The sequence below is a fragment of the Zingiber officinale genome, chromosome 1A (genome assembly GCF_018446385.1).
Source record: "Zingiber officinale cultivar Zhangliang chromosome 1A, Zo_v1.1, whole genome shotgun sequence".
Lineage (NCBI taxonomy): Eukaryota > Viridiplantae > Streptophyta > Magnoliopsida > Zingiberales > Zingiberaceae > Zingiber > Zingiber officinale.
In genome coordinates, this window is record NC_055987.1 from 151941812 (window position 1) to 151968244 (window position 26433).

The 26433-nt window shown below is 43.3% G+C and overlaps 3 long non-coding RNA genes across 3 annotated transcripts; all 3 read left to right on the forward strand.

Moving 5' to 3' along the window:
• The first annotated feature begins 5273 nt into the window (after positions 1-5273).
• Positions 5274-5913, forward strand: LOC122011212. Its single transcript, XR_006119929.1, has 3 exons — positions 5274-5521; positions 5603-5705; positions 5899-5913. It is a non-coding gene; the product is annotated as an uncharacterized LOC122011212 (long non-coding RNA).
• Positions 5914-13764: 7851 nt separating this feature from the next.
• Positions 13765-14225, forward strand: LOC122011220. The gene is made up of 3 exons (XR_006119931.1): positions 13765-13791; positions 13873-13975; positions 14169-14225. It is a non-coding gene; the product is annotated as an uncharacterized LOC122011220 (long non-coding RNA).
• A 7158-nt stretch (positions 14226-21383) lies between these two features.
• Positions 21384-22292, forward strand: LOC122011227. Its single transcript, XR_006119932.1, has 3 exons — positions 21384-21858; positions 21940-22042; positions 22236-22292. It is a non-coding gene; the product is annotated as an uncharacterized LOC122011227 (long non-coding RNA).
• The last annotated feature ends 4141 nt before the right edge of the window (positions 22293-26433 follow it).

A 26433-nucleotide genomic window follows, 5' to 3' on the forward strand; every position in this document is an offset into this window, starting at 1 on the left:
AATCAAGTAAAACCGAACGCGTGCTCTTTTACTTGCTCTTCTATTTTACTTTCTTACTTCGTCTTTCGCTGCGTACTTTGTTTTTAAATTTTTAAAGAAAAGATAAGTTTTGAAAACCACGTGCTCCACCCCCCTCTCCTCTCACGTGCGACTCGATCCAACAAGTGGTATCAGAGCATGTTCTATTCTGCAACCACCAATCAAGTTAGGGGAAATCGTTTTAGTTTTGGATTTCAGTCTTTCACATTCTATTTGAATTGATAAACGTTTATCTCTTCAAATAATTCCTTCTCATTCGATTTTTACTCGAAGTTAGTGTAACACCAATCGAGTTCCTCGATATCTCTTTCTTAAAACTCTGTTAATCCAAGACCAAGTCTTGGTACTTTCTTCAAGTTTTCTATTTCAGTTCTAAATGGCCCAAAATGAAGGATACAATACCGTTCATCCACCACTTTTCAACGGAGATGATTTTTCATATTGGAAGAAGCGAATGGAAGTGCACTTGAAGACCGACTTCGACCAATGGTTCAACGTCACTAAAGTATACAAGGCGCCCGTCAACAATACCAGAATTCCAATGGACCTGGAAAATTGGAATATGGAAGTGAAGAAGAAGGTTCATATCGACTTCAAGCCCCTCAATACAATCCAGTGCGGATTAACAAAGGAGGAGCTGAACCGCGTCGACCCCCACGAAAATGCAAAGGAGCAATGGGACAAGCTCATAGAACTACATGAAGGAACCAATCATGTAAAGGTAACAAAAAGAGACTTATTTTTAAATAAATTATTTAACATTAAAATGCAGGAAGGAGAATTCACTAGTCAATTGCACGCGAGGATAAAAGACATCCTCAATGGGCTCCACGCAATCAGAAATCAGATGGAGAACTGAGATCTAATTAGGTATGCTCTAAACTCATTTCCTCGAAATGCAATGTGGGCATCCATCTTGGATGCTTACAAAATTTCTAGGAATTTATCTAAATTAAAGTTAGATGAACTTTTATGTGAATTAGAACTGTATGAACCGACTAACGCCAAACTTGAGAAAGGTATTGCTCTTGTTGCAAGATTGTCAAAAGATAAATCTAGATCTAAACCAGAACCAGAAGATGAGTCTGACCCAGACTTAGATGATGAAGAACACCTAGTGAACCTGGTAACGAAGATGTTCACTAGGAGAAAAAAGGACTTCACTAAAAGGGATTTGCAGAAGATCAAATCTACTCCCAACAACAAGACACACGTTACATGCTTTGGATGCAATAAGAAAGGACATTACAAGAATGATTGCCCAAATCTCAAGAAGAAGAAAGCCCTGAAGGTGACTTGGGATGAATCATCCACGGAGGAATCAGACTGCGACGAACCAAAGCACACCAACTACCTCGCACTGATGGCTTATGAACTAGAATCGGAAAGTGAATCGGAAGAAATTTTTTAAAATCATTGCATGTTTAGATAAAAATTAACTATGTCTGAAAATAAAATAAACGAACTAAGTATGGAAAATAAAATACTTAACGATCAACTAAAATCTATCTCAATGACCGAGCTGATTCAACCTGAAATCTCAACTCAAGTTGCAAAACTTTAGGAGGACAATTTCAGATTGAAAAGCGAAATACTTGAACTAAAAGAACTACTAGAAAAAATATAACTAGATCCAAGTACCTTGATATGATACTTGGATCACAAAGAGCTGTGTACAATAATTCTGGACTCGGATACAAGTCCAGCTCAACTAACAAAATGTTTTTATCTTTAATCAACCAACATAAAAATCAAACCAAAGCTTAGATTCTGAAAGCGTGGCTAACCATGCAAGTAAGAATCAATCAATAGTACGTACCTAAAAATAAAATAGACATCTAAAAACAAATAAACCAAATAAGTCAACCTCAATCTCAAAAACTAATCCTTCTGAGCTAAAGTCAACTAAGGTTATAACTAAACCTAAATTAACTAAAAACAATAATCTAAACTCAAACTATAACCAAGTATATTACAACTATAAAACAAACTGACATAAACCTAAATCCAATAATTCAGGGGGAGGTTCCAGACTAGCTGATACCTCCAAAATCAATAACTTACCCAAGAGGGTAATTAGGACTAGTCTAAATAGGGACAAAAGTTCAACTTGATTAACAATACTAGTGAAGTTTTGGATGATAGTAGGTTAGGAAAACTCTGTCTATGCATGTCTAGGAAGATATGACTTCGACCTGGTGTATTTGGCTTAGTGGAACTAATTGAAGCTATCCCTTATGAATCTTAACAGGTTAGACCAGAGTTTTGTATTAAGTTCAATGAATAAGACTATTTAGAAAATTTCGAATGCGTGGTTATTCTAATGATGTCCAGGTGACTTACCATAGCTTAGAAGTTTATCCAAAGAATGTTTATTTGTTAAATTCAAAGATAAACTTGAATCTAACACAAAGTCAAACCCAACCCTAAAATTTAACTTAACTCATATCACAAAACTATAGGGTTCCCTGATTGAAAATGTAAATCAGGTGAGATGATTAAGGATCTAAATTATAATTAAAATTAAAATTAAAATTAAATCAAATTTAAATTTAAACCTTAAATTAAATTTAAAACTTAAATTAAAATTAAATTAAATTAAATTAAATTAAATTTAAATCAAATTTAAATTAAATTAATAAAACTTAACACATAATCATAACTCAAATTCCTAACTTAATCAATTTTCAACTAATTTCCTTCTTAGCTTAACTTAATCCTTAAACAACTTAATTAAAATTATAAATTAAAGTGAATGAAATTAACAATAACTCCCACCTACTGTAGGAAATCAAGTAGATATTGGACAGTGGTTACTCCAGACACATGATTGGGGATCACACCAAGTTCATTCAACTAACTTACAAAAGTCTAGGAATGGTTGTCTTTAGAAATAACGACAAATTAAAGGTAATTGGGATAGGTAATATCGAACTCAAAACTGACTTTATTGTTAAAAAGGTGTTGCTTGTTGATAGCTTTAAAGACAATCTACTTAGCATTAGTCAGCTATGTGATTCTGGATATAAGGTTAGATTTTTCTCATCTGAATGCTTAATTAAGCACATAGATAACCCTAACATAAATCTAAAAGGGTTTAGGAAAGATAATACCTATGCAATCAAGTTAACCATCTCTTCACTTAAATGCCACTTGACACAAAGAGAAGAAACCTAGTTATGACATAGAAGAATGTCACACACAAACTTTAGAAATCTAACAAAATTAAATGGCTTAGTTAGAGGCTTACCCAAACTATCTAACTTAGAGTCAATAATCTGTAATGCTTGTCAACAAGGGAAGCAAACCAAATCAACTCACAAATCAACAAATCAAACTTCAGCAAATTCAATACCAGAATTGTTACACCTAGACTTATTTGATTCCCATGGAATCAAATCAATAAGTGGAAGTCTTTACTAATTAGTAATAATAGATGATTACTCAAAATTTACCTGAGTAAAATTCTTAAAAAATAAAGATGAGACATTTGAAACTTTTAGTAACTTTTGCAAACAAATTGAAAATAAAAATGACAAAAAAATCAAACGAATTAGAAGTGACAACGAAGATGAACTTAGGAATCACAATATATTTTGTCTAGAAAATGACTACCATCATGAATTTTCGTGCCCTAAAACTCCCCAACAAAATGAAATAGTTGAAAGAAAAATAGAACCCTACTTAAAGCCTTAAGGACAATGTTTAATGAATATTAACTTCCTAATACTTTTGGTAAGAAGCTGTCAATACATCATGCTATGTACAAAATAGAACTATGATAAATAAAAATTATAATAAAACTTCATTTGAACTTTACAATAATAAAATACCAAATATCAGTTACTTTAAAGTGTTTGGATGCCCAGTATACATACTAAATATAAGAGAATACTTAGGAAATTTACCTCAAAAGTATAAAATAAAATTTTTATAGGGTACTCATTAAACAATAGAGGTTATAGAGTATATAGCAAAAATACACTAAGAATTGAAGATACCACAAATGTAAAGTTTTAAGAATTTAACCCTAACCTAGAACAAACTCATATTCAACTAATTGACTTTTTTAGAGGCAGCATTAGTCAAGGGGGAGTAAGTGAAAACCTAAGTCTAGAACATGAAGAAGAACATCAACCACAAGAAAATGAACAATCTAGAACCATAAGGGTTAACCTACATCATCCACTTGAATAAGTAATTGGTGACCCAGATCTAAGAGTCCAAACTAGATCAAATTTTAGAAATTTAAGCCAAATAGCCTTAATTTCTAACATCGAATCTAAAACAATAGAAGAATCATTAAGTGACCCAGAGTGGCCCCTAGCCATACAAGAGGAACTGACGCAATTTGAAAGAAATGAAGTGTGAGATCTAGTTCCATTACCAGAACATAAAAATGTAATCGAAATGAAATGAGCTTTTAGAAACAAACTAAATGAAAAGGGGGAAATTGTTATAAACAAGGTTAGATTAGTAGCAAAAGTATTCAGCCAAATTGAGGGACTTGACAACGATGAAACCTATACCCCCGTTGCCAGACGCGAATCAATTGGAATGTTATTAAGCTATGCAGTACATAAGGGTTTTAAATTATTTCAAATGAATGTAAAGTCGGCCTTTCTAAATGGATTAATTAAAGAAGAGATATATGTAGGTCAACTCCCAGGGTTCGAGTGTAAAATACCGGGAAAAAAAATGACGAATATTAATAAGGGAATTTTCCGGAATTTTTGGACATTTTTCGGGAATTTTTCGGAGCTCGTACGGACGAGTTAACGGGGATAAAAACGGGGTCCGGAAAAGCCTGTTTAGGCTACCCCATTTTAACGAGGAATTGTTTCTTTATAAATTCCTTATTTCTTTTCTTTTTTCCTCATTTATATTTTTCTTTCTTCCTCGTTACTGTGCCCGTGCCCGAGCCCTCATTCTCTCCTCTCTTCTTCTCCCTTTCGCCGAGCCGAATTTGCCCTAACCGCCGGCCATCTGGCGGTTCTCCTTCTCCTCCTCTCCTCTGCCGCCCCAGCCGACACCGAGCGTCGGCCACAAGGGCTCTCTGTGCCCTAGCGTCGGCCGCCGCCGCCGCATCTTGCCCTACTCACGGGCGCCTCTCCTCACTGCCGCCCGACGCCTTCCTCTTCCATGCCCTAGCGCGGTGCCGCCACCACAGCCGCCCGACGTCTTCTCCTTCCCTGCCCTACGCCGGTGCCGCCACCACATCGCGCCGAGGCCTTAATTCCTCTGCTGCCGAAGCCCTAGCCTTTGCACAGTGCCACTGCCGCGGCATCTTCTGCCGTAGTTTCCGGCCGATTTCCCCACTCACTGGAGTAGGCTACGGTTTCCAATCAGTGACACTCTTCACCAGAGAGTAACCTGCCAATGTGGTTAGGAGTATTTGAGTGGAGATTTTGACCCCCACCTTGCTGCAATCACTGGATCCGGCAGTAACTTTAGCCACAAACCTTGATCCAGCAGTATTAGGGTAAGGAATTTGGTGATTTAATATTTATGTGAGTGAAGGATAAATTGACACATAATTAATTGATAATTATTTGATCATTAGCTTTGTTGGCAGCGACCCTTTGATTTACAGCAGCAATTAATCTTTGCTAGCAGTAGAGTTTTGTTTTCCGGCAGCAGCTTGGTCTAGCAGCGGTTGATTTGAGGTAAGGTTTATGGTTTCGATCTTTGTGTTAGATTATTGCTAGTTGTGTTAGCAATAATTATTGATTTAGGTTTATAAGTTGTATAACGGTGTAATTGGGGTTAATGTAACTAACCCTAACTGGTCAGTGGATTAGGAATTAGTTTAGCTATTTGTTTAAAATTGAATTAGCTAAACTGTGCAATTTAACACAGGACTTTGACGCGAGATGAGTATCTCGGAGTCAGATCGGACCTTTCTATTTTCGGAGGCGGGTACTTTTGACTTATGTCATTTGATATGCTTAGTAATTAAATTAACATGTTGCATTAATTGTGTTTCTTATCTGTTTCGGTTAATCACTACCCAAATCTTACATGCTTGATTGATTGATTGGTTTTGCATCTCAGGTATATTTTACCTGTTTGTACATGCTTATAGGGGTAGTGATATGCCATGATTCACCATGTTCAGGAACTAGGTTTTATACCTTCTGTGTACCTTTGATTCGATATGATTCATTGACCTAGGGTGCACTTTTCTATATATATGGATTAGGTCAGGATGTTTTTATGGTTATTGCCATGCACAATTTGCATGATTGCATGCTGTGCGATAGTCCGCTCCATTATTGTTGAACACATCGCCAGTTACATGGATCTGCACACACCACCACTCATGGGTTAGTGGTCGATTCAGGCAGAGTGTGTTGCAGCAGGGACTCTGTTAGGCACCGTTGGTCCACTCATGGGTAGTGTGACACAACGTGTTATCCGGCAGGGATTCCTCCCCGTCTTCGTGTACCGGGAGTTGAGAGCATTGTGCTCCCCCCATTTATAATTTGGGGTAGGAGGATAGGTGTACTCAGACAGCATCCCGTCCACTCGGTCATTCATCAGGAGTAGTGACGACAGAATGCACGGTTGTCACAACCCTACCCACTCGGCCTCACTATTGTGTGAGATGATCGACTGGCATCAGGAGTGACCAGGACGCATCATTGGCATTATATGCATGATGCATTTATTGCTTGTGTTTGTGGTTGCTGCATTTATATGCTGCATATTGTTTGGATACCTATGTTTGACATGCATACAGGATTCCTATACCACTCGGACTGTTTGACCTTATATTCAGGACCTGGTTAGTACAGAATTCTCCTGTTTACTTCCGATGCATTTTTATCTTTCTTATCAGGAGACTGTACGCATGATTAGTGCTAGGTGTTGTTTCTTTACTTTGCATATCAATTGTACCTGCTGAGTGTTGGACTCACCCCGCCTCCATTGTTGTATATTTCAGGATGATGCTGTCAGGAGAGAGTTCCAGTTGCTAGTCCCATGCAGACCCCCAGCTGTAGTTGTCTTTTGGTTTTGTTTTGTTTCTTATTTGACTATGTTTGAACTTAGTCTTGTGTTGGTTTTACTTGTGGATTTTGTATGGATTCTTATCGTTAATGGTTTTGGTATGATTTGGATTTACTCTACTACATGCCTGCCTGGACGGCAGAAGAGGTAAGAAAAATCGGATTTGGGCTTTACGAGTGTAGTTGAGTAGGGTTGATTTCGAGTCAGAGTATTATTACTGCGTGGTTGTGTCAGCCAGAGGCTGAATATATATATATAAACTGCGTGGTGATTGATTTTTATTACTATTATTATTCCAGCCGCCTGTGGCTGAGTATTTAGTGCTTGTAGAAAATTTTGATTGTCCGCCGTACAGGGGAGATGCTGCCGAAATTTTCTCGGACAGGGACTCTTCTGGGGGCGTGACAATTTAGTGGTATCTGAGCCAGGTTTTACGATCTTTTGTTTCGTATTTTTGGATTTTCGGAATTTATCTGATACCAATTTATTTGGTATCAGAGCGGGTTATGATACCTGCTTTTGGTGTTCTGGAGATTTATCGGATACCGGTTGTTGGTATTCAGGATATTTGGGTTAGCAGGTTTACGAGTCAAACTGGGCATTTTCGGATTTCGATATGGTTATGGTTCGGATTTTCATTTCGGATTTATTGGATTTCCGACGATATTCTCGTTCGGAATTTTGAGGTCAAATTGGGGACTGGACAGCGACGAAACATCTCCAGACAGCAAATAGGTATGTTGTTATTTTATGTTGGTTATATTGGTATTGATATCTGTAATTTAATTTAACAGATATGAGACGATCTACTCGTATTGCTGCGAGACGTGGTGCTGGACGACCACGTGCGAGGACCACGGGATCTCTGGATATGCCAGAGATGCCCACTGTTAGTGAGCCTGTCAGTCAGGGACAGACTCAGGATGCAGCGGGAGCATCGGGCTCTCAAATCCCGATAGCTCCTGTAGAGATACCTACTTTGGCCACACCGACGGTATCCACGCCTACCCTGTTTACAGTACCATCAGGAGTACCATTGGTGTACCCGACACCTACGACGTATTCAGTGCCACCACCACTTGGACCTCGGTGTGCAGACACGGTGCTTTGTACCCCATGCCTCTGATGGCAGCGGTTGCTCCACATCCGGTACCTTTTCCTACCGTACCTCCAGTTGCCACCACTTTTGTTCCCCAGGCAGTACCACCGACGACTTATGCTCCGGTATATACAGCAACACCGGGAGTTCCTCCTCCGGTTTATTCCGCGGTACCACCTGTAGTATCAGCTCCAGTGTTTCCGCCAGTTTCTGCAGCCGTCCCGACACAGCTCACTGATATTGTCGCTGCACGAGCTAGGATTCCAGCACTGGCTAAGTCGATGAAGACTCATTTCACTCTTTTCTGCGGAGATCTCGATCCGAGTATGGCTCTGTCATGGATAGAGACTATGGAGCAGACTTTCTTCTATATGGCTTGCTCCGAGTGGGAAAAAGCAGAGCTGGCTGCTTACCATTTACGGGATGAAGCTAATGCCTGGTGGGTTACTCAGCGTTCTATTATTGGTGAGCGCAACGTCACATGGACCAGGTTCAGAGAGGCTTTTGAGAGCCGTTTCTTTCCACTGTCCTATCAGATGTCTCGCCGACAGGATTTTATGAGTCTGAGGCAGAATAACCGCTCAGTGACTGAGTATAATACAGAATTCCTCCGGTTGGCTCAGTTTTGTCCAGAGTTAGTTGCGGAGGACAGAACTCGCATGATGCAGTTTATACAGGGATTGGACGGTTATCTGCATGTACAGCTTGCTGGATTAGGGATTACATCCTACTCTGATGCATTGAATCGAGCTTTGATGATAGAGTTAGCTCGGCAGACAGCATATCCGGACAGGAAAAGAAAGCATACGGGTCAGACATCAGGGCAGGTCCAGCAGACTCAGGCGACAGGACAGCCTCAGAGTAGTCGCAGACAGTCAGGTCAGAGTACTTCTGGGGTGTCACGTAGGCCTCAGAAATCAGGACGGTCTTCTTCAGGACGTTCCCGGTTTTCTCAGCAGAACCGGCAACCACCTTCCGGTGATACTCATTGTTTCAGATGTGGATCCAGAGATCACCTCACCCCAGCTTGCTCTGGGGCGATCGGTTTGCTTTTATTGTAGCGCGGGCACCAGGCAGAGATGGTCGGTGAAGGCTCGGCACTGCAGCTTCCGGAGGGTCAGTCGGAGGGGCAGTCTAGTCGATCGAGGCATATCGAGGAGGCGGCCCAATCTTCACGTCGGCGGAGTAGCTCCTCCGCGGCATTTGGCATGCTTGGGCAGGAGTACTCCAGTGCCAGAGTTTTGCTCAGGACCTTATTATCCGACTCGGGCGATGTCGACTCGGTCGGCCAGTACGATGTCACCATCCTCTCGGTCTTATCGCACATAGTCAGCGGCCTCGATGGCGAGCTTACGCCCGGCCGGCACCACCTCCTCCTCCGGGAAGTCGTTCATGCTACCGAGAGGACGCGCAGTGAGCCGACGGATTCGTTTTCCGCGGTACGATTTCCATTTATGCATTTTTCGCTGATATATTGATTGATACTGGTAGCTTGCACTCTTTTATATCCCGTACCTTTATGCGGGAGATTGGTAGATTACCTACTTTTAGACTGTAGCGATTGACCGTCTCCCTACCGTCCGGTGATACTTTAGACGTCACCCAGGAGGTCAGAGGTTGCCAGTTAGATTTTGGCAACATGATACTTACGGTAGATCTTCTAGTATTGGAGATGGTCGAGTTTGATATCATTCTTGGCATGGATTGGCTGTTAGTATATCATGCTACCGTTGATTGCCAGACGAGGGTGGTCACCTTCCGGCCTCCGAACCAACCCTCGTGGAGTTTCACATTAGAGACGACGGCATCTCGATTATTTCGACGATTCGGTAGCCTCTCACGGTGTCATGGTTTTGTTGTCGTTGATCGATCGGGGCGATAGTAGTTCGCGACTCTCAAGCGTTCTGTTATCAGGAATACCGGATGTATTTCGGAGGAGGCGGTTTGCCTCGAAGGCGGTGGAGTTCGCTATTGGTGATTAGGGAACCGCGCCGACATCAGCTCCGTGTCGTATGGCACCAAAAGAGTTGAGCGAGTGAAGGTTCAACTCCGGGAGCTTTTAGACAGGGTCATTCGGCCTAGTGTTTCACCATGGGGTTCTCAGTTCTATTTGTCAAGAAGAAAGACGACACCATGAGGTTATGTATTGACTACAGGTAATTGATGACCGTCGAAATAAATATCCATTACCACGGATTGAGGATTTGTTTGATCAGCTCGAGGTACTTCATGTATTCTAAGATTGATCTGCGATCCGGATATCATAGAGTCGAGATTCGATATCCGAAGACGCTTTCCGTACCAGATACGGTCATTATGAGTTTTGGTAATGCCATTTGGGCTTACCAATGCTCCAGCGGTGTTTATGGACTTGATGAACCGCATCTTTCGGAGTATCTGGATCAGTTTGTTATCGCTTTCATTGATGACATATTGGTCTACTCTCGTTAGGAGGAGCATACCTGCACATCTTCGCACGATCTTAGAGATTCTTGACGACATCACCTGTCGCGAAGTTCGACAAGTGTGCATTCGGTTATCCTCGGTTGGTTTTACGGGACACGTGGTTTCTAGCGGAGGTCAGTTGATCCTCGGAAGATCGAGGTGTCACCGGTTGGGAGCAGCAGCGATTCAGGAGATCCGCAGTTTTCTGGGATTGGCGGATATTACCGGCGTTTTGTCGAGGGCTTCTCGCGTATTGCTATGCCACCGACTTACCGGAAGGCATGAAGTTCATATGGTCCGAGGATTGCGAGACCAGGAGCTGAGCGGAGATTAGTGTCGGCAGTTTTGGTTTTATACGGAGAGGATGGATTTGTACTTTACGCGCATCTCTACGGGGTTTGGGCTGATACGATGCGACGGCGAGTAGTCTCTTATGCTTCTCGTCGGTTGAAGGAGCATGAGAAGAACTATCCAGTTCATGACTTGGAGTTAGCTGCCATCATCTTTGCTCGAAGCTTTGGCGTCATCATTTACGGTATCACATTTGAGATTCTCACGATCATAAGAGTCTCAAATATATTTTCACTCGAAGGAGCTTAATCTTGACGGAGGAGATGGATGGAGTTCTGAAGGACTACGATTGTACCATTAGCTACCACCGGGAAAGCTAATGTGGTTGCGAGATGCACTTTCGGCGAAGTCGAGAGGACTTTGGCTTGCCGGACTTGATCACGGACTTGATTGAGCTTTCTCGAGTTAGATCTTGAGGCGAGGACCGGCAGCGGGTATTCTTGTTACCATGGTTGCTCGATCGTCGATCAAGACGAGGATCAGAGGCCTGGTGGTGATCGGCATTTGCGGTTCATCGTGATCGAGATAGCTTCAGGCGTGATGAGTTTACGAGATGAGGAGGTATTATATTCTTCCGAGCGGATTATGCGTACCTCGGTCTCATCCGGTCTTACAGGAGCTACTACAGGAGGCACACCGTTCTCGATTTGCGATCCATCCAGGTGGAACCCGTATGTATCAAGACTTGAGGCGTTCCTATTGGTGGAACGGCATGAAGAAAGACATCGTGGATTTCGTGGCTAGATGTCTTGTTTGTCAGCAGGTGAAGGCTGAGCATCAGAGACCTGCCGGATTACTTAAGCGGATTCCTATTCCTGAGTGGAAGTGGGATTACATTACCATGGATTTTGTGGTAGGGTTGCCAAGGACACGACAAGGCCATGACGCGATTTGTGTAATCGTTGATCGATTAACCAAATCCGCGCACTTCTTAGCGATCCAGAGGACTAATCCTCTGGATCGATGGGCAGATCTGTATTGTCGGGAGATCATCGGACTACATGGTGTTCCATTGAGTATCATTTCGGATAGAGATCCACGGTTCACGTCTTGTTTCTGGCAGAGTCTGCAGCAGGCCTTGGGCACACAGCTCCGTTTCAGTACAGCTTTCCATCCACAGACAGATGGACAGTCAGAGCAGACCATTCAAACTTTAGAGGATCTGCTGAGGTCATGTGTTATGGATTTCGGAGGCAGTTGGGAGGACCATCTGCCGTTAGTAGAGTTTGCCTATAACAACAGCTTTCATTCGGCTATCCAGATGGCACCGTTTGAGGCGTTGTATGGTAGACCTTGTCGGACACCCGTCCTTTGGGATGAGGTTGGAGAGACTCAGTTGTTGGGACCTCATAGAGTTCAGCAGGATGCAGAGTTGGTCCGTACTATCAGACGGAGGATGTCAGAGGCGCAGGACCGCCAGAAGAGTTATGCTGATCGGAGACGCAGACCACTAGAGTTCTCTTTGGGCGACCATGTATTTCTGTGAGTTTCACCCACGAAAGGGGTGAAGAGATTTGGCCTCAGAGGTAAGCTAGCTCCGCGGTACATTGGCCCTTTCGAGATCTTGGAGAGGATCGGAGCGGTAGCTTATCGGCTGGCACTACCACCGTCCCTGTCAGGCGTACACGATATATTTCACGTATCGATCCTGAGGAGATACGTACCTGATCCGACACATGTGCTGGCAGATATTCCAGTTCCAGTTCAGCCTAACATTACGTATGAGGAGGTTCCGGTACGGATTCTCGACCGGAAAGAGCGTCAGTTGCGGAACAAGACTATCCGGTTGGTTAAAGTCGGATGACAGCATCATTCGGATGAGGAGGCTACGTGGGAGCTTGAGGACACTATCCGAGCTCGATATCTCCATCTTTTCACTTGAGGTATGTGATTTAGTTTACCGTTCAGCGTTTATACTTTCTGTCTGTTATTAATACTTGCTGATGGTAGACACTGAAATTTGGAGACCAAATTTTTATTAGTAGGGGAGAATGTAAAATACCGGGAAAAAAATGACGAATATTAATAAGGGAATTTTCCGGAATTTTTGGACATTTTTCGGGAATTTTTCGGAGCTCGTACGGACGAGTTAACGGGGATAAAAACGGGGCCCGGAAAAGCCTGTTTAGGCTACCCCATTTTAACGAGGAATTGTTTCTTTATAAATTCCTTATTTCTTTTCTTTTTTCCTCATTTATATTTTTCTTTCTTCCTCGTTACTGTGCCCGTGCCTGAGCCCTCATTCTCTCCTCTCTTCTTCTCCCTTTCGCCGAGCCGAATTTGCCCTAACCGCCGGCCATCTGGCGGTTCTCCTTCTCCTCCTCTCCTCTGCCGCCCCAGCCGACGCCGAGCGTCGGCCACAAGGGCTCTCTGTGCCCTAGCGTCGGCCGCCGCCGCATCTTGCCCTACTCGCCGGCGCCTCTCCTCACTGCAGCCCGACGCCTTCCTCTTCCATGCCCTAGCGCCGGTGCCGCCACCACAGTCGACGCCGAGGACTTCTTCTCTTCTCCTCTCCCTGCTCTAATCGGCGCCGCAACATCCGCCGCCGAGGCCTTAATTCCTCTCCTCCACTGTGTTTCTGCTGACCTTGGAGGCGCCATCTTCCCGGAGAGCTGTGCCCTAGCCTTTGCACAGTGCCACTGCCGCGGCATCTTCTGCCGTAGTTTCCGGCCGATTTCCCCACTCACTGGAGTAGGCTACGGTTTCCAATCAGTGACGCTCTTCACCAGAGAGTAACCTGCCAATGTGGTTAGGAGTATTTGAGTGGAGATTTTGACCCCCACCTTGCTGCAATCACTGGATCCGGCAGTAACTTCAGCCACAAACCTTGATCCAGCAGTATTAGGGTAAGGAATTTGGTGATTTAATATTTATGTGAGTGAAGGATAAATTGACACATAATTAATTGATAATTATTTGATCATTAGCTTTGTTGGCAGCGACCCTTTGATTTACAGCAGCAATTAATCTTTGCTAGCAGTAGAGTTTTGTTTTCCGGCAGCAGCTTGGTCTAGCAGCGGTTGATTTGAGGTAAGGTTTATGGTTTCGATCTTTGTGTTAGATTATTGCTAGTTGTGTTAGCAATAATTATTGATTTAGGTTTATAAGTTGTATAACGGTGTAATTGGGGTTAATGTAACTAACCCTAACTGGTCAGTGGATTAGGAATTAGTTTAGCTATTTGTTTAAAATTGAATTAGCTAAACTGTGCAATTTAACACAGGACTTTGACGCGAGACGAGTATCTCGGAGTCAGATCGGACCTTTCTATTTTCGGAGGCGGGTACTTTTGACTTATGTCATTTGATATGCTTAGTAATTAAATTAACATGTTGCATTAATTGTGTTTCTTATCTGTTTCGGTTAATCACTACCCAAATCTTACATGCTTGATTGATTGATTGGTTTTGCATCTCAGGTATATTTTACCTGTTTGTACATGCTTATAGGGGTAGTGATATGCCATGCTTGACCATGTTCAGGACTTAGGTTTTTATACCTTCTGTGTACCTTTGATTCGATATGATTCGTTGACCTAGGGTGCACTTTTCTATATATATGGATTAGGTCAGGATGTTTATATGGTTATTGCCAAGCATCATTTGCATGATTGCATGCTGTGCGATAGTCCGCTCCATTATTGTTGAGCACATCGCCAGTTACATGGATCTGCACACACCACCACTCATGGGTTAGTGGTCGATTCAGGCTGAGTGTGTTGCAGCAGGGACTCTGTTAGGCACCGTTGGTCCGCTCATGGGTAGTGTGACTGAAGTGTTAGGATTCCTCCCGTCTTTGAGTACGGAGATGAGAGCATTGCGCTCCCCATTTATGATTTGGGGTAGGAGGATAGGTGTACTCGATAGCATCCGTCCACTCGGTCACTCATCGGGAGTAGTGACGACAGAGTGCACGGTTGTCACCCTACCCACTCGGCCTCACTATGTGTGTGAGATGATCGACTGGAGTCAGGGGTGACCAGGACGCATCATTGGCATTATATGCATGATGCATTTATTGCTTGTGTTTGTGGTTGCTGCATTTATATGCTGCATATTGTTTGGATACCTATGTTTGACATGCATACAGGATTCCTATACCACTCGGACTGTTTGACCTTATATTCAGGACCTGGTTAGTACAGAATTCTCCTGTTTACTTCCGATGCATTTTTATCTTTCTTATCAGGAGACTGTACGCATGATTAGTGCTAGGTGTTGTTTCTTTACTTTGCATATCAATTGTACCTGCTGAGTGTTGGACTCACCCCGCCTCCATTGTTGTATATTTCAGGATGATGCTGTCAGGAGAGAGTTCCAGTTGCTAGTCCCATGCAGACCCCCAGCTGTAGTTGTCTTTTGGTTTTGTTTTGTTTCTTATTTGACTATGTTTGAACTTAGTCTTGTGTTGGTTTTACTTGTGGATTTTGTATGGATTCTTATCGTTAATGGTTTTGGTATGATTTGGATTTACTCTACTACATGCCTGCCTGGACGGCAGAAGAGGTAAGAAAAATCGGATTTGGGCTTTACGAGTGTAGTTGAGTAGGGTTGATTTCGAGTCAGAGTATTATTACTGCGTGGTTGTGTCAGCCAGAGGCTGAATATATATATATAAACTGCGTGGTGATTGATTTTTATTACTATTATTATTCCAGCCGCCTGTGGCTGAGTATTTAGTGCTTGTAGAAAATTTTGATTGTCCGCCGTACAGGGGAGATGCTGCCGAAATTTTCTCGGACAGGGACTCTTCTGGGGGCGTGACAATTTAGTGGTATCAGAGCACAGTTTTACGATCTTTTGTTTCGTATTTTTGGATTTTCGGAATTTATCTGATACCAATTTATTTGGTATCAGAGCGGGTTATGATACCTGCTTTTGGTGTTCTGGAGATTTATCGGATACCGGTTGTTGGTATTCAGGATATTTGGGTTAGCCAGGTTTGCGAGTCAAACTGGGCATTATCGGATTTTCGATATGGTTATGTTTCGGATTTCCGTTTCGGATTTATTTGGATTTCCGGCGATATGTACGTTCGGAATTTTGAGGTCAAATTGGGGACTGGACAGCGACGGAATTTTATGTTGGTTATATTGGTATTGATATCTGTAATTTAATTTAACAGATATGAGACGATCTACTCGTATTCCTGCGAGACGTGGTGCTGGACGACCACGTGCGAGGACCACGGGATCTCTTGTTAGTGAGCCTGTCAGTCAGGGACGGACTCGGGATGCAGCGGGAGCATCGGGCTCTCAAATCCCGATAGCTCCTGTAGAGATACCTACTTTGGCCACAAGCGGTATCCACGCCTACCATTTCATGAGTACCATTGGTGTGACCCGACATCCGCTCCAGTATGACCTCGGCGTATTCGATGCCACCACCACTTGGACCTCATGTGCAGACACGATGCTTTGTACCCCGATGCCTCTGATGGCAATGTTGCTCCACATCCGTACCTTTTCTCCGTACCTCCGATTTGCCACCACTTTTATTCCCAGGCGGTACCACCGGCTTATGCTCCTATATCTGGCACCGGAGTTCTTCCTCCCGTTTATTCCGCGGTACCACAGTAGTATCGCTCCAGTGTTTCCTTCCTCTGACCGCTCGCTGCACGAGCTAGGATTCCAGCACTGGCCGAGTCGATGAAGACTCGTTTCACTCTTTTCCGCGGAGATCTTGATCCGAGTATGGCTCTGTCATGGATAGAGACTATGGAGCGAACTTTCTTCTATATGGCTTGCTCCGAGTGGGAGAAAGCAGGGGGCTGCTTACCATTTACGGGATGAAGCTAATGCAGGTGGGTTACTCATTCTATTATTGGTGGCGCAACGTCACATGGACCGAGTTCGAGAGGCTTTTGAGTCGTTTCTTTCCATTGTCCTATCGGATGTCTCACGAGTTTTATGAGTCCGAGGCGAATAACCGATGGAGTATAATCTGAATTCCTCGGTTGGCTCGGTTTTGTCGAGTTAGTTGCGGAGGCGAACTCGCATGATGCGGTTTATACGAGTTGGGCGGTTATCTGCATATACGACTTCTGGATTAGGATTACATCCTACTCGATGCATTGAATCGAGCTTTGATGATAGAGTTAGCTCGTGACGGCATATCCGGACGGAAAAGAAAGCATCTGGTCGACTTGAGCGGTCCAGCAGACTCGAGCGGACAGCCTCGAGTAGTCATGACGATCAGTCAAAGTTCTTCCGGGCGTCTCGTAGGCCTCGAAATCGAGGACGGTCTTCTTGAGACGTTCCCGGTTTCTCGTGAGCAAGCAACCACCTTCCTGATACTCATTGTTTGAGATGTGGATCCATAGATCACCTCACCCCACTTGCTCTGGGGCGATCGGTTTGCTTTTATTGTAAGCGCGGGCACGAGGAGATGGTCGGTGAAGGCTCGGCACGGCCCGGAGGTCGGTCGAGGGGCAGTCTAGTCGATCGAGGCATATCGAGGAGGCGGCCCAATCTTCACGTCGGAGGTAGCTCCTCCGCGGCATTTGGCATGCTTGGGCAGGAGTACTCCAGTCCCAGAGTTTTGCTCCGGGACCTTATTATCCGACTCGGGGGCGTATCAGACTCAGTCCCACAGTATCAGTCACCATCCTCTCAGTCTTATCTGGCACATAGTCCAGCAGTGCCGCAGTGGCAGGCTTCTGCCCAGCCGCCGCAGCCGCAGGTCGTGTTCATGCTATTACCAGAGAGGACGCCAGCGGGCCGACGGATCCGTTTTCCGCGGTACGATTTCCATTTATGCATTTTCTGCGATATTTTGATTGATACTGGTAGTTCGCACTCTTTTATATCCCGTACCTTTATGCGGGAGATTGGTAGATTACCCTCTTTTAGGTTGCGGCAATTGACCGTCTCCCTACCGTCCGGTGATACTTTAGACGTCACCCAGAGATCGAGGTTGCCGTTAGACTTTGGCAACATGATACTTACGGTAGATCTTCTAGTATTGGAGATGGTCGAGTTTGATATCATTCTTGGTATGGATTGGCTATCGGTATATCATGCTACCGTTGATTGCGGACGAGGGTGGTCACCTTCCGGCCTCGAACCAACCCTCGTGGAGTTTCACCGGCATTAGAGCACGGCATCTCGATTATTTCGACGATTCAGCGCAGGCTGCCTCACTACATGGTTTTGTTGTCGTTGATCGATCGAGGATGGTAGTAGTTCGCAGACTCTCAACGTTCTGTTATCAGGAATACCGGATGTATTTCGGAGGAGCTGCGGTTTGCCTCGAAGGCGGTGGAGTTCGCTATTGGTGATTCCGGAACCGCGCCGACATCGAAAGCTCCGTGTCGTATGGCACCAAAAGAGTTGAACGAGTGAAGGTTCAACTCCAGCTTTTAGACAGAGGATTCATTCGCCTAGTGTTTCACCATGGGGTTCTCCATTATTTGTCAAGAAGAAAGACGACACCATGAGGTTATGTATTGACTACGGGCAATTGAATGGTGACCGTCGAAATAAATATCCATTACCACGGATTGAGGATTTGTTTGATCAGCTCAGAGGTACTTCAGTGTATTCTAAGATTGATCTGCGATCCGGATATCATCAGAGTCGAGATTCCGATATCCAGAAGACCTTTCCGTACCGGATACGGTCATTATGAGTTTTGGTAATGCCATTTGGGCTTACCAATGCTCCAGCGGTGTTTATGGACTTGATGAACCGCATCTTTCCGGAGTATCTGGATCGGTTTGTTATCGTTTTCATTGATGACATATTGGTCTACTCTCGTTCGGAGGAGCATGCAGCATCTTCGCACGATCTTAGAGATTCTTCGACGACATCAGCTATACGCGAAGTGTGCATTCTGGTTATCCTCGGTTGGTTTTACGGGACACGTGGTTTCTAGCGGTATTTCATTGATCCTCGAAGATCGAGGTCATCACCGGTTGGGGCGGTGAAGTCGGTTCAGAGATCCGCATTTTGGATTGGCGGATATTACCGACGTTTTGTCGAGGGCTTCTCGCGTATTGCTATGCCACCGACGTCTTACCCGGAAAGGCATGAAGTTCATATGGTCCGAGGATTGCGAGACCGGCTTCGAGGCTGACGGAGATTAGTGTCGGCTTGCTTTGGTTTTACGGAGAGGATGGTTGTACTTTACAACGCATCTCTACGGGGTTTGGGCGCTGTTCCGATGCACGGCCGAGTAGTCTCTTATGCTTCTCGTCGGTTGAAGGAGCATGAGAAGAACTATCCATTCATGACTGGAGTTAGCTGCCATCATCTTTGCTCTGAAGCTTTGGCGTCATCATTTATATGGTATCACATTTGAGATTCTCCCGATCATAAGAGTCTCAAATATATTTTCCCTCAGAAGCTTAATCTTGACGGAGGAGATGGATGGAGTTCTGAAGGACTACGATTGTACCATTAGCTACCACGGGAAAGCTAATGTGGTTGCAGATGCACTCAGGAAGTCCAGAGGACTTTGGCTTGCCACGGACTTGATCACGGACTTGATTCGAGCTTTCTCGAGTTAGATCTTGAGGCGAGGGACCACAGGCGGTATTCTTGTTACCATGGTTGCTCATCGTCGATCAAGACGAGGATCCGAGAGGCACAGTGGTGATCGATTTGCGATTCATCGCGAATGATAGCTTCAGGCGTGAGAGTTTACGAGATGAGGAGGTATTATATTCTTCCGAGGCAGATTATGCGTACCTCGGTCTCATCCGGTCTTACAGGAGCTATTACAGGAACCGCTTTCGATTTGCGATCCATCCAGTGGAACCCGTATGTATCGAGATTTGAGGCGTTCTATTGGTGGAGCGGCATGAAGAAAGACATCGCGGATTTAGCTAGATGTCTTGTTTGTCGGCAGGTGAAGGCTGAACACCAGAGATTACTTCAGCGGATTCCTATTCACGAGTGGAAGTGGGATCACATTACCATGGACTTTGTGGTAGGGTTGCCGAGGACACGACGAGGCCATGACGTGGGTAATCGTTGATCGATTAGCGCACTTCATAGCGATTCGGAGGACTGATTCCCTGGATCGATTGGCAGATCTGTATTGCCGAGAGATTATCAGACTACATGGTGTTCCATTGAGTATCATTTCGGATAGAGATCCACGGTTCACGTCTCGTTTCTGGCAGAGTCTGCAGCAGGCCTTGGGCACATAGCGCCGAGTTAGATCTGCTTTCCATCCACAGACAGATGGGCAGTCAGAGCGGACCATTCAGACTTTAGAGGACCTGCTGAGGTCATGTGTTATGGATTTCGGAGGCAGTTGGGAGGACCATCTGCCGTTGGTAGAGTTTGCCTACAACAATAGCTTCCATTCGGCTATCCAGATGACACCGTTTGAGGCGTTGTATGGTAGACCTTGTCGGACACCCGTCCTTTGGGATGAGGTTGGAGAGGCTCAGTTGTTGGGACCTCATAGAGTTCAGCAGGATGCAGAGTTGGTCCGTACTATCAGACGGAGGATGTCAGAGGCGCAGGACCGCCAGAAGAGTTATGCTGATCGGAGACGCAGACCACTAGAGTTCTCTTTGGGCGACCATGTATTTCTGTGAGTTTCACCCACGAAAGGGGTGAAGAGATTTGGCCTCAGAGGTAAGCTAGCTCCGCGGTACATTGGCCCTTTCGAGATCTTGGAGAGGATCGGAGCGGTAGCTTATCGGCTGGCACTACCACCGTCCCTGTCAGGCGTACACGATATATTTCACGTATCGATCCTGAGGAGATACGTACCTGATCCGACACATGTGCTGGCAGATATTCCAGTTCCAGTTCAGCCTAACATTACGTATGAGGAGGTTCCGGTACGGATTCTCGACCGGAAAGAGCGTCAGTTGCGGAACAAGACTATCCGGTTGGTTAAAGTCGGATGACAGCATCATTCGGATGAGGAGGCTACGTGGGAGCTTGAGGACACTATCCGAGCTCGATATCTCCATCTTTTCACTTGAGGTATGTGATTTAGTTTACCGTTCAGCGTTTATACTTTCTGTCTGTTATTAATACTTGCTGATGGTAGACACTGAAATTTGGAGACCAAATTTTTATTAGTAGGGGAGAATGTAAAATACCGGGAAAAAAATGACGAATATTAATAAGGGAATTTTCCGGAATTTTTGGACATTTTTCGGGAATTTTTCGGAGCTCGTACGGACGAGTTAACGGGGATAAAAACGGGGCCCGGAAAAGCCTGTTTAGGCTACCCCATTTTAACGAGGAATTGTTTCTTTATAAATTCCTTATTTCTTTTCTTTTTTCCTCATTTATATTTTTCTTTCTTCCTCGTTACTGTGCCCGTGCCTGAGCCCTCATTCTCTCCTCTCTTCTTCTCCCTTTCGCCGAGCCGAATTTGCCCTAACCGCCGGCCATCTGGCGGTTCTCCTTCTCCTCCTCTCCTCTGCCGCCCCAGCCGACGCCGAGCGTCGGCCACAATCGCCGGCGCCTCTCCTCACTGCCGCCCGACGCCTTCCTCTTCCATGCCCTAGCGCCGGTGCCGCCACCACAGTCGACGCCGAGGACTTCTTCTCTTCTCCTCTCCCTGCTCTAATCGGCGCCGCAACATCCGCCGCCGAGGCCTTAATTCCTCTGCTGCCGAAGCCCTAGCCGCCGGCGACGCACCGAGCTTCTTTCTTCCTCTCCTCCACTGTGTTTCTGCTGACCTTGGAGGCGCCATCTTCCCGGAGAGCTGTGCCCTAGCCTTTGCACAGTGCCACTGCCGCGGCATCTTCTGCCGTAGTTTCCGGCCGATTTCCCCACTCACTGGAGTAGGCTACGGTTTCCAATCAGTGACGCTCTTCACCAGAGAGTAACCTGCCAATGTGGTTAGGAGTATTTGAGTGGAGATTTTGACCCCCACCTTGCTGCAATCACTGGATCCGGCAGTAACTTTAGCCACAAACCTTGATCCAGCAGTATTAGGGTAAGGAATTTGGTGATTTAATATTTATGTGAGTGAAGGATAAATTGACACATAATTAATTGATAATTATTTGATCATTAGCTTTGTTGGCAGCGACCCTTTGATTTACAGCAGCAATTAATCTTTGCTAGCAGTAGAGTTTTGTTTTCCGGCAGCAGCTTGGTCTAGCAGCGGTTGATTTGAGGTAAGGTTTATGGTTTCGATCTTTGTGTTAGATTATTGCTAGTTGTGTTAGCAATAATTATTGATTTAGGTTTATAAGTTGTATAACGGTGTAATTGGGGTTAATGTAACTAACCCTAACTGGTCAGTGGATTAGGAATTAGTTTAGCTATTTGTTTAAAATTGAATTAGCTAAACTGTGCAATTTAACACAGGACTTTGACGCGAGACGAGTATCTCGGAGTCAGATCGGACCTTTCTATTTTCGGAGGCGGGTACTTTTGACTTATGTCATTTGATATGCTTAGTAATTAAATTAACATGTTGCATTAATTGTGTTTCTTATCTGTTTCGGTTAATCACTACCCAAATCTTACATGCTTGATTGATTGATTGGTTTTGCATCTCAGGTATATTTTACCTGTTTGTACATGCTTATAGGGGTAGTGATATGCCATGCTTGACCATGTTCAGGACCTATGTTTTTATACCTTCTGTGTACCTTTGATTCGATATGATTCGTTGACCTAGGGTGCACTTTTCTATATATATGGATTAGGTCAGGATGTTTATATGGTTATTGCCATGCATCATTTGCATGATTGCATGCTGTGCGATAGTCCGCTCCATTATTGTTGAGCACATCGCCAGTTACATGGATCTGCACACACCACCACTCATGGGTTAGTGGTCGATTCAGGCTGAGTGTGTTGCAGCAGGGACTCTGTTAGGCACCGTTGGTCCGCTCATGGGTAGTGTGACACAACGTGTTATTCGGCAGGGATTCCTCCCCGTCTTTGAGTACCGGGAGATGAGAGCATTGCGCTCCCCCATTTATGATTTGGGGTAGGAGGATAGGTGTACTCCGATAGCATCCCGTCCACTCGGTCACTCATCAGGAGTAGTGACGACAGAGTGCACGGTTGTCACAGCCCTACCCACTCGGCCTCACTATGTGTGTGAGATGATCGACTGGAGTCAGGGGTGACCAGGACGCATCATTGGCATTATATGCATGATGCATTTATTGCTTGTGTTTGTGGTTGCTGCATTTATATGCTGCATATTGTTTGGATACCTATGTTTGACATGCATACAGGATTCCTATACCACTCGGACTGTTTGACCTTATATTCAGGACCTGGTTAGTACAGCATTCTCCTGTTTACTTCCGATGCATTTTTATCTTTCTTATCAGGAGACTGTACGCATGATTAGTGCTAGGTGTTGTTTCTTTACTTTGCATATCAATTGTACCTGCTGAGTGTTGGACTCACCCCGCCTCCATTGTTGTATATTTCAGGATGATGCTGTCAGGAGAGAGTTCCAGTTGCTAGTCCCATGCAGACCCCCAGCTGTAGTTGTTTTTTGGTTTTGTTTTGTTTCTTATTTGACTATGTTTGAACTTAGTCTTGTGTTGGTTTTACTTGTGGATTTTGTATGGATTCTTATCGTTAATGGTTTTGGTATGATTTGGATTTACTCTACTACATGCCTGCCTGGACGGCAGAAGAGGTAAGAAAAATCGGATTTGGGCTTTACGAGTGTAGTTGAGTAGGGTTGATTTCGAGTCAGAGTATTATTACTGCGTGGTTGTGTCAGCCAGAGGCTGAATATATATATATAAACTGCGTGGTGATTGATTTTTATTACTGTTATTATTCCAGCCGCCTGTGGCTGAGTATTTAGTGCTTGTAGAAAATTTTGATTGTCCGCCGTACAGGGGAGATGCTGCCGAAATTTTCTCGGACAGGGACTCTTCTGGGGGCGTGACATCGAGAACTTAAAACACTCTAATTATGTGTTCAAATTAAAGAAAGCCCTGTATGATTTAAAATAGGCTCCCAGAGCTTGGTATGAAAGGTTGACTACATAATCTCAAAAAGTTTCAAACAAGGTCAAGTAGACCCAACTCTCTTCGTAAAAACAATTAATCAAGATTTTTTTTATAGCTCAAGTACTAACTCAAAACTTCTACTAGAATTCATAACATTAATGGAGCAAGAATTTAAAATGAGTCTAGTAGGATAACTAACATTCTTCCTAGGAAACTATGTTTATCAACATAAATATACACTTGAATTACTTAAGAAATTTGGAATGGAAAACTCCAAAGACATTAAAACTCCAATGACCTCCAATGTAAACCTAGACAGTGACCCAAATGAAAAACCTATAGACCTCAAATATTACAGAAGTGTCATAGGAAACTTACTGTATCTAACTACCAGTCGACTAGATATTTTATTTATAGTCAGTATGTATGTTAGGTACCAAACTTGTGCTAAAGAATCACACTTGGCTAATCTTTAGATACTTAAAAGGTACGTTCAACATAGGAATGTGGTACCCTAGAATGACCAATTTTGAATTTATAGGGTACTCTGACTCAGATTATGCCGACTGTAAACTCGATAGAAAAAGTACAAGTGGTGGTTATCAACTACTTGGATCATCACTTATCAGCTGGTTTAGTAGAAAGCAGCACTGTGTTACTTTATCTAATACTGAGGCCGAATATATAACAATAGGAGAATGTGTTGCACAATTATTATGGATGATGCACACCCTAAAAAACTCTAATCTAAATTTTAAAAACACAAAAGTGTTAATTGATAATATTAACTCAATCAACCTAATAAAAAATCTAGTATATCATTCCAGAACTAAACACATTGAAATTAAGTACCACTTTATCAGAGATCATGTCACTAAAGGAGATATTGAACTCAATTACATTGAGTCCAAGTCCAACTTAGCTAACATATTTACTAAACCACTCTCTGAAAGTGAATTTAGCAACTTACATCGACAATTAGGAATGTGTTTCATAGACTAAGATTACTACTATTTAAAAGAGTTTGCAAAATCTAAGGAAAATCTTTACATTTATTTTCTAAAATTCATATTTCCTTAAACTTTCAAAATTAACTTTAGCCGTGGTCTAGATCACATCCATAGAAAATATGCACCTATAGATCTAGGACTTGAGCATCTTACAAACACACTAGGTTTACCTTGATTGTGTATTCACAAACTTAGAACGACGTGAGATGCGTAGGTCATTGTTTGGACTTAAGATGCTTATATCCATGCATCAATGCAAGTCTGGGCAAGACCAAATTATTGTGATCAAGTTAAGTAATCCATCTTAGTCAGATACTAACTGGATATATGTACTTAACTTGACTAACCAAGTGAATACTGCTATCTTCTGATAGTCAGTTAGTAACTAACAGTTAGACATTTAAGCACAATTTCTAGATAAATACTTTCCTTAAACAATATCAAGTTCGGGGGAGAATATTGTGAAAAATACTTTTAAATTTTTTTTCTCATCGTAAATTTTTTTCTCTTCTTGTTTTTTTTAAATATATTCTGGTTTCAAAATGAATTCACTTAAATGGTTTGAAATTTTTTTACTTTTTCGGTGGTTTATTTGGAAATGTTTGGTAAAAATATTTTTTAAAAAATACTTTGAAAATTATTTTATCACTTTGAAAATTATTTTAGAAATTTTCTTCTTATTCTTGAAAAAGTTTTTACTTACTTTAAAAATTACTTTGTAACCTACTATTTTGAAAATTTCAAATTTACCTTTACTCAACAAAAAATTATTAGAAAAAATATTTTTGATTTACAATCTTTTGACTTAGTACTTTTTATTCAAAACCTCTCTCTAAGTCTGAAATATACTACATTCCTTGTCAATTTTTTCACACCTATCTCCCATGCTTACTTTACATTTTTGTTTTAATTCCTCCGTATATATATTTTTTTTATGAATGCTAAAGAGGGAGGGTAAGGGTTATAAGCAAAAGATAAACTAATCTTGAAAATATTAACCCTAAACTAACCAAGAGAAAACAGAAATTACAATTACTCAACACTTTTATTCTCTTGAGTCATGCTATTACTATTTCATTTTTTACATATCTTTTCCTAACTTTAACTCGGGTTATCCTTGCATCAAAAAAAGAGAGATTATTGGCACGATTTGCACTAACGGTCTAACTCAAGTTTTGATTATTGACAAGTGAGTTAAGTTAGGTGCCTTTGTGATTTAAGTGTTTTACCAAGCATGCATGAATTGACGAGTCTGAAGGACCAGACACCAAGCTGAAATCCAGCTAGGTCTGTAGGACCAGATAGCTAGTGTGAAGTCCAGATGGTCAGCGGGCTGACCTGATATTTGGCAAAAAGTCCAGTGGACAACTGGCAGAAGTCCAGTTGGGTCTGCGGACCTGACAACTGACATGAAGACCTGGTGGGCATGAGGCAAGTCGACTATAAATTGGTAAGTGAAGGTAAGTCACTGGAGGAGAGTGACTCGATGAGGACGCATCCCGGTTACGAGACTGTAGGCGTCAGTCCAGTTTAGGTCCATTTTGGATCTCTAAACTGAGACCTTGA